The sequence below is a fragment of the Perissodus microlepis genome, chromosome 1, assembly GCF_051167445.1.
Source record: "Perissodus microlepis isolate ML-2025 ecotype Zambia chromosome 1, ASM5116744v1, whole genome shotgun sequence".
NCBI lineage: Eukaryota > Metazoa > Chordata > Actinopteri > Cichliformes > Cichlidae > Perissodus > Perissodus microlepis.
The window spans coordinates 35,866,944-35,872,943 of record NC_140461.1 but is presented as its reverse complement, the minus strand read 5'-3'; positions in this window follow the sequence as shown (position 1 = coordinate 35,872,943).

The following is a 6,000-nucleotide window of genomic DNA, read 5'->3' as shown; positions in this document are numbered from 1 at the left end:
GTCTTCCTTCTCTCACCCCAACCGGTCGCAGCAGATGGCCGCCCCTCCCTGAGCCTGGTTCTGCCGGAGGTTTCTTCCTGTTAAAAGGGAGTTTTTCCTTCCCACTGTCGCCAAAGTGCTTGCTCATAGGGGGTCATATGATTGTTGGGTTTTTCTCTGTATCTATGAAGCGCCTTGAGGCGACTTTTGTTGTGATTTGGCGCTATATAAATAAAATTGAATTGAATTGAACTTTATTGTCATTGCACATGCACAGGTACAGGGCAACGAAATGCAGTTTGCATCCATCCAGAAGTGCTTTAGTGATATAGATATATTACAATATATATTAGCAATAATATAGATATGTAAGTATATTACAGAAATGGGTCTATTATGGTATGTTATAATGTACACGGTATGAGGTATGTTGTGAATATTCTATAACATCGTTGTCACTGATGAGGCCAATCACCGTGGTGTCATCTGCAAACTTAATGATGGTGTTGGAACCATCAGCAGGTCTGCAGTCGTGGGGGAAGAGGGAGTAGAGGAAAGGGCTCATCACACAGCCTTGTGGTACACCGGTGTTCATCGTGATTGTAGATGAGCAGCGGTTATCCAGCCGGACATGTTGGGGGCGGTTGGTCAGGAAGTCCAGTAACCATTTGCAGATGAGGGAACTGATGCCCAGGTCTGTCAGTTTCCTGATGAGTTGTGAGGGGAGGGTTGTATTGAATGCTGAACTGAAGTCTATAAACAGCATTCTGGCGTAGGTGTTGTTGTTGTCCAGGTGTGAGAGGACAGAGTGCAGTGCGATGGAGACTGCATCCTCTGTGCTCCTGTTCTGGCGGTATGCGAATTGGTGGGGGTCCAGGGTGGGGGGGGGACAGGATTTGAAGTGTGCTAGGACCAGCTGCTCTAAGCACTTAGTGATGATGGGGGTGAGTGCTACTGGGCGGTAGTCATTGAGGCAAGATGGGTTGGAGTTTTTGGGTATCGGGACGATGGAGGTGGATTTGAAGCAGGCCGGTACCACAGCGTGGGCCAAGGACAGGTTGAATATGTCTGTCAGCACTCCTGCAAGCTCCCCAGAACACGCTCTGAGAACACGCCCGGGGATGCCATCGGGACCTGCAGCCTTGTGGACATTGATCCTGCTCAGCACCGCTCCTACATCGGTGGGGGAGAGAGTCAGAGGTTGGTGGTCTGGCGTCACGTCTGCTTTGGTTACTGATGTTGAACTTTATTTTGTTCATAAGGTTAATTATTAGAGTTGCCAACCGTCCCGTAAAAAACGGAATCGTCTCGTATTCAGAGAAAATATTACGTTTCGTATTGAGGTGAAAAGGAACAGTTTGTCCCGGACTTCAGCTACAATGAAAAAGACACAAAGCTGGAGTTATTCTGTGTCTTTGCTGCACAGCTGCCTCTTCTTCTCTCATCCTCTCACCCTCCCTCTCCTGTTTCTCCTTCAATCATGAAACTGATCAATGATCAGCTGATCGGCTTTTCTCTCTCGTTAGTTTATCTCCCACTTTGCGCCAGAAAGAGGAAACCAGCGGATGTCGCGCTAAACAACAGCAGCACTTTTAAGCTTGATCAGCTGTTGTTAGAATTTATTTAATATTACTTTCTAGTATCAGCTGATGTTTGCTGGAGCCACAGCTGTAATGCTGCTGGTCATGATGTCGGTTTGGTTATGTGATGAGAGGGAAACATGAAGATGAAACCAGGAGATGTCCTTACTGAATCATCAGAGCTGTGATGGAGAAACAGGTTTACCTTTTAGGTGACATGAATGAGTTGAAGGGAAGTTATGAACTGTTTATGAGAGACTAATAACACCAGGATCCTTTTCTAAGTAGCTGACAGCTGGTAACTGTGCAGGGGCGGGTCTAGCAAAGTGTTGCCAGGGGGGCAGGTAGGGCATTAACAGGGAGAGGGGGGCACAAGGAAATACTTTCTTATTCTCATTTAAAATGTCTCACTTTTAAAAAAATAATTATCTGAGTCTTGCAACAAACGATTGATAGATTGATACATATATACCATCAGAACAGTGTACATCACTGTCACAAGAGCGTTTGTTTTCATTCAAAGGCTTTATGATTTTTGCTATAATGGTGGGCCGGTCTCTAGTCAAAATGCCCGGGACGATTTTTTTGTCCCAGTCCAGCTCTGTATGCAGCTCATCTGCAGTCTGGTGTTACCTACATCTTCCTATTCAGAAGGCAGAATTTCCGAGTTCTGAGTACAATCGAAAGCACCACGACTGCAGTTTTTGTGTTGGATGTAAAAAGCAGGCTAGGATAGAATCAGGTGTGGGATTTCTCTCGTGGAAATGTGCACATTATTTTTTCCTTTCTATTGGTAGGTGGCACAGTGCACTTGTGGCAAGTAAGCAAGCTAGAAGACTGGCAATCTTGCTGGGTATCCAGTTACGGAAGCAACACATTAACAAGAGAATTCTGAGTAAAACCAAAGTTACTTTCCCTAGTAACTAGTTACTCTGAAAGTAACGAGTAACTTGAAGTAACTGAGTTACTTTTGATAGAAGTAACTAGTAATGTAACTAAGTTACTAATTTAAAGTAACTTACCCAACACTGGACACTACTCATGTCAGCACTTATATTTCTGACCTCGTGTTATAATCGATTAAACGCGATCTCCTCCCTTTTGCCCCCATTTTTGATGTTGTGGGTACAAATGATCAGGCATGACATTCTCATAATAAATCAGATAAAATACTGCAAATAATTAATCCTGCATTTGTGTGATTGAAATGTGTGTGCAATGACACAGTTTTAAAGATTTGGCCTAAATGATTCTGGAGTGAATGAGCCTGAACATGATGACCGGACTAGTGACACCATATCACCTGTGACACTCACACACGCACGTGTGACTTTGCCAGTTTCAGCTGAAACAATTTCAGTGTTTCAAACCATGTTCCAGAGTTTTTAGTTCACCGTTCATGAGGTTTCAAGAAGAAAATGAAAGACAGATCTGAATGTTTGAAAGTGTTTTGGAAAAACTCTGTAAAGATTAGATGAACAATACTCAAAGGATAAATTCAACTGTTTTATTTTGTTAAGTTGAAAAAAAAGTTAAACAAGCAAGTAAATAACGAAACAAGGTTAAATGAGTTAAGAACAAAAAGTTAACAAGTAAATAACGAAACAAGGTTAAATGAGTTAAGAACAAAAAGTTAACAAGTAAATAACGAAACAAGGTTAAATGAGTTAAGAACAAAAAGTTAACAAGTAAATAACGAAACAAGGTAGAGGAGCGAAAACCCCAACAATCCCCTCTGAGCAAGCACTAGGCGACAGTGGGGAGGAAAAACTGCCTTTAAACGGGCAGAAACCTCCGGCAGAACCAGGCTCAGGAGGGGGCAGTCAACTGCCGGGACTGGTTGGGGGGGTGAACAGAGGTGGAGCAAGACGAGGCTACATCAGTTGAAGAAGCAGTATTGTCCCTCTTCCGGAAAAAGCTGAAGAATCTTTTCTTCTTTTTCATGGACTTTTCCACGAGCGCCTTTTTGTCCAGGATGAGGGTTCTCAACTCATCGATGGTTTCTGTGTTCTGCTTCTCCAGTTTCTTGCATGTTTGTTCCACCTGTTCTAATGTTGCTCGTGTTTCTTCAAGCTGTTCTTTGAGCTCTTTGGATGTTGCCTCCTGTGTCAGCTTTGCCTTCTGCAGGTCTGCATTTCTCAGTTGATCTTCTTTGTGCAGGCCTTCTAGCTGCTCATTTCTTTTCTGGATATTGCGGAGCGTACACTGCAGGTCTTCATGCATTTTGTCTTGCTTTTGCTTTTGCGCCTGCATTTCTGTGTTTTCCCGCTTCAAGTTGTTGAATTCCAACAATATCCCCTTAATGAGCTCTGAGTTGTTTTTGGCCATGTGATCGATCCTTTTCTGCATGTGTGAGCATCGTTGTTCCAGTGTTTCCTTTTCTCCCTCCAGCTCACTTGTTTTGACCTTCAGTTCATTACAGAATTCTTGCAACTTTTGATTTTTACTCTCAAAGTCCTTGATGATGCACTTTTCTTCTGCCAGCCTTTCTTGCTTTTGCTGTTTCTCTTGAAGGTCTTTATTTTGGCGCAGTGTTTGGTCCAACCTTACCTTCACCATTGTGTACTTGTCCTGCATGCCCTGGAGTTCGCGCTGCAGGTCTTTTTGCTTTGTGTCCTGTTCTTCCTTCTGTTGGAGGACTTCTTTCTTTTTTTCTTCAGCTTCATCAAGCTTTCTTTGGAGCAGGTGATTCTGTTGGTCCATGTATTGGAGATCCCACTCTAGCTTATCAATCGTCGCTTTCCTGCCTTGAAGCTGCTCGGACATTTCTTTAACTTCAGCGCTCTTTTTCTTGTTTTCTTTGATGAGGAATACAATCTGCTCTCTGGCTTGAGCAAACTTGATCCCCCAGCCCTCATTAATAATGTTGATGTCGGGCTGGCGCTGTAGTGTTTCTTCCAGGTGTTTGTTTTGTGCTTCCATTTGTAAGCACTTCTTCTCCAGGTGAACTTTTTCTTCTTCAATTTGTCGAATTTTGTTCTGGAGATGGTTGTTTTCATTTCTACTCTCCTGTAAAGCCTTTTGGATGGAGAAGAGGCCATTTGGAGAAATTGGCCGGCCACGCGTGGAAGGAGAGGCGGCGAAATCTTTTTGTCTCGGTTGCCGTAATCTTGGATACATGTTGGCGTTTGTATCCGATGACTCTGAGAGGTTTCTAAATTTTTCTGTAGTGAACGTTTGAAAGCTGCTAACACAAAGGCTGCGAAGAAACGAACTAAAAATTTCTGTTTCTCACCCCTATTTAAGGAAAAACTTCAAAGGATCAAAGATCCTTGTGACATCATCACTCCTAAGCCAATCAGATTGTCACATGACATTTTGGAATGTGGAATGGGGAGATATTGTTTTTTAAAACAGTTTTCAAATTTAAACAGTTTTCAAATTTAACTTAATATTTAAGTGTTTCTTACTTGACCCGCTTAGTCGATTAAAAAGTTAATTGCCACGAACACCCCTAATGTTATATAACAGACCACAGAAAAAAGACCGTTTTTTTCTACGTGACAGAGCTATAATAAATGTTTTGTTTTTTTTAATTATCCTACTTTTTATGAAAGGGAACATTATTTAAAGAATATGTATTTAATTAAAAACTCTGTATTCATCTAAAGGGTATAACAAGAAGGGTGAGCTTCCTGCTCGAAAAGGAAATGACCAAAATAAATGTATTTCTCTGCAATTACAAACTCTGTGTAAACAGTCTTGGTGTCAAAATGAAGCTAACACTGGTGAGCAATGTTCCCTCTAAGCTGCGCGCGTGCGCAATTGCGCACTGCAGGCACGTCTCTGCGCACAAAAAATCTGTGTTGCGCACAAAAAAAATCTAACCTGAATTGAAATTAAAGTAAATACGTTAACAATTCTGTTTTGCAGTGTTAGTCAGTAAGTGACTGGCTGCTCCTGTATGGGAACAGAACGATGTCACCTTATCCCATAGTCCAGCCAAGAATGCGATTCACATTCGTATATACGCAGCTAATCAACGTTGCTGACAGGCTATGACAGCGTCCTTATGTGCCGACACCGGTGTTTTAGCGAGCAAAGCGGCTGATGTGGAGTGAAGCCACGTTAATGACAACGTGTACAACCATTGGAGATGTGAGCAGGACAGACGGAAGAATTAACGGAAAAAGTGTGGACTTTATACCAGTTTTTAAATTGTGTTGATCGGCCACGTAAAACCAGAGTTATGATAAAAAGAATATATGCAATGTTTGGTTTTTATATTTATTGCGGGAAGAAACTGTAAAATCGTCGTTTTATAAGGAAAACGCTGGAAAGCTCTTTCCGCCTGTGAGCAAAAAGAAAACCAAAAACCCCAGCCTTTCCTATTGGTCGAAAAATGTACCATGTCGACCAATCAAAAAATGATATGGCAACATGGCATTTAGTGGTTTAGGGAGGGGGAAGTTTTAGGAGTGACGGCGTGTTTGAGATGTGA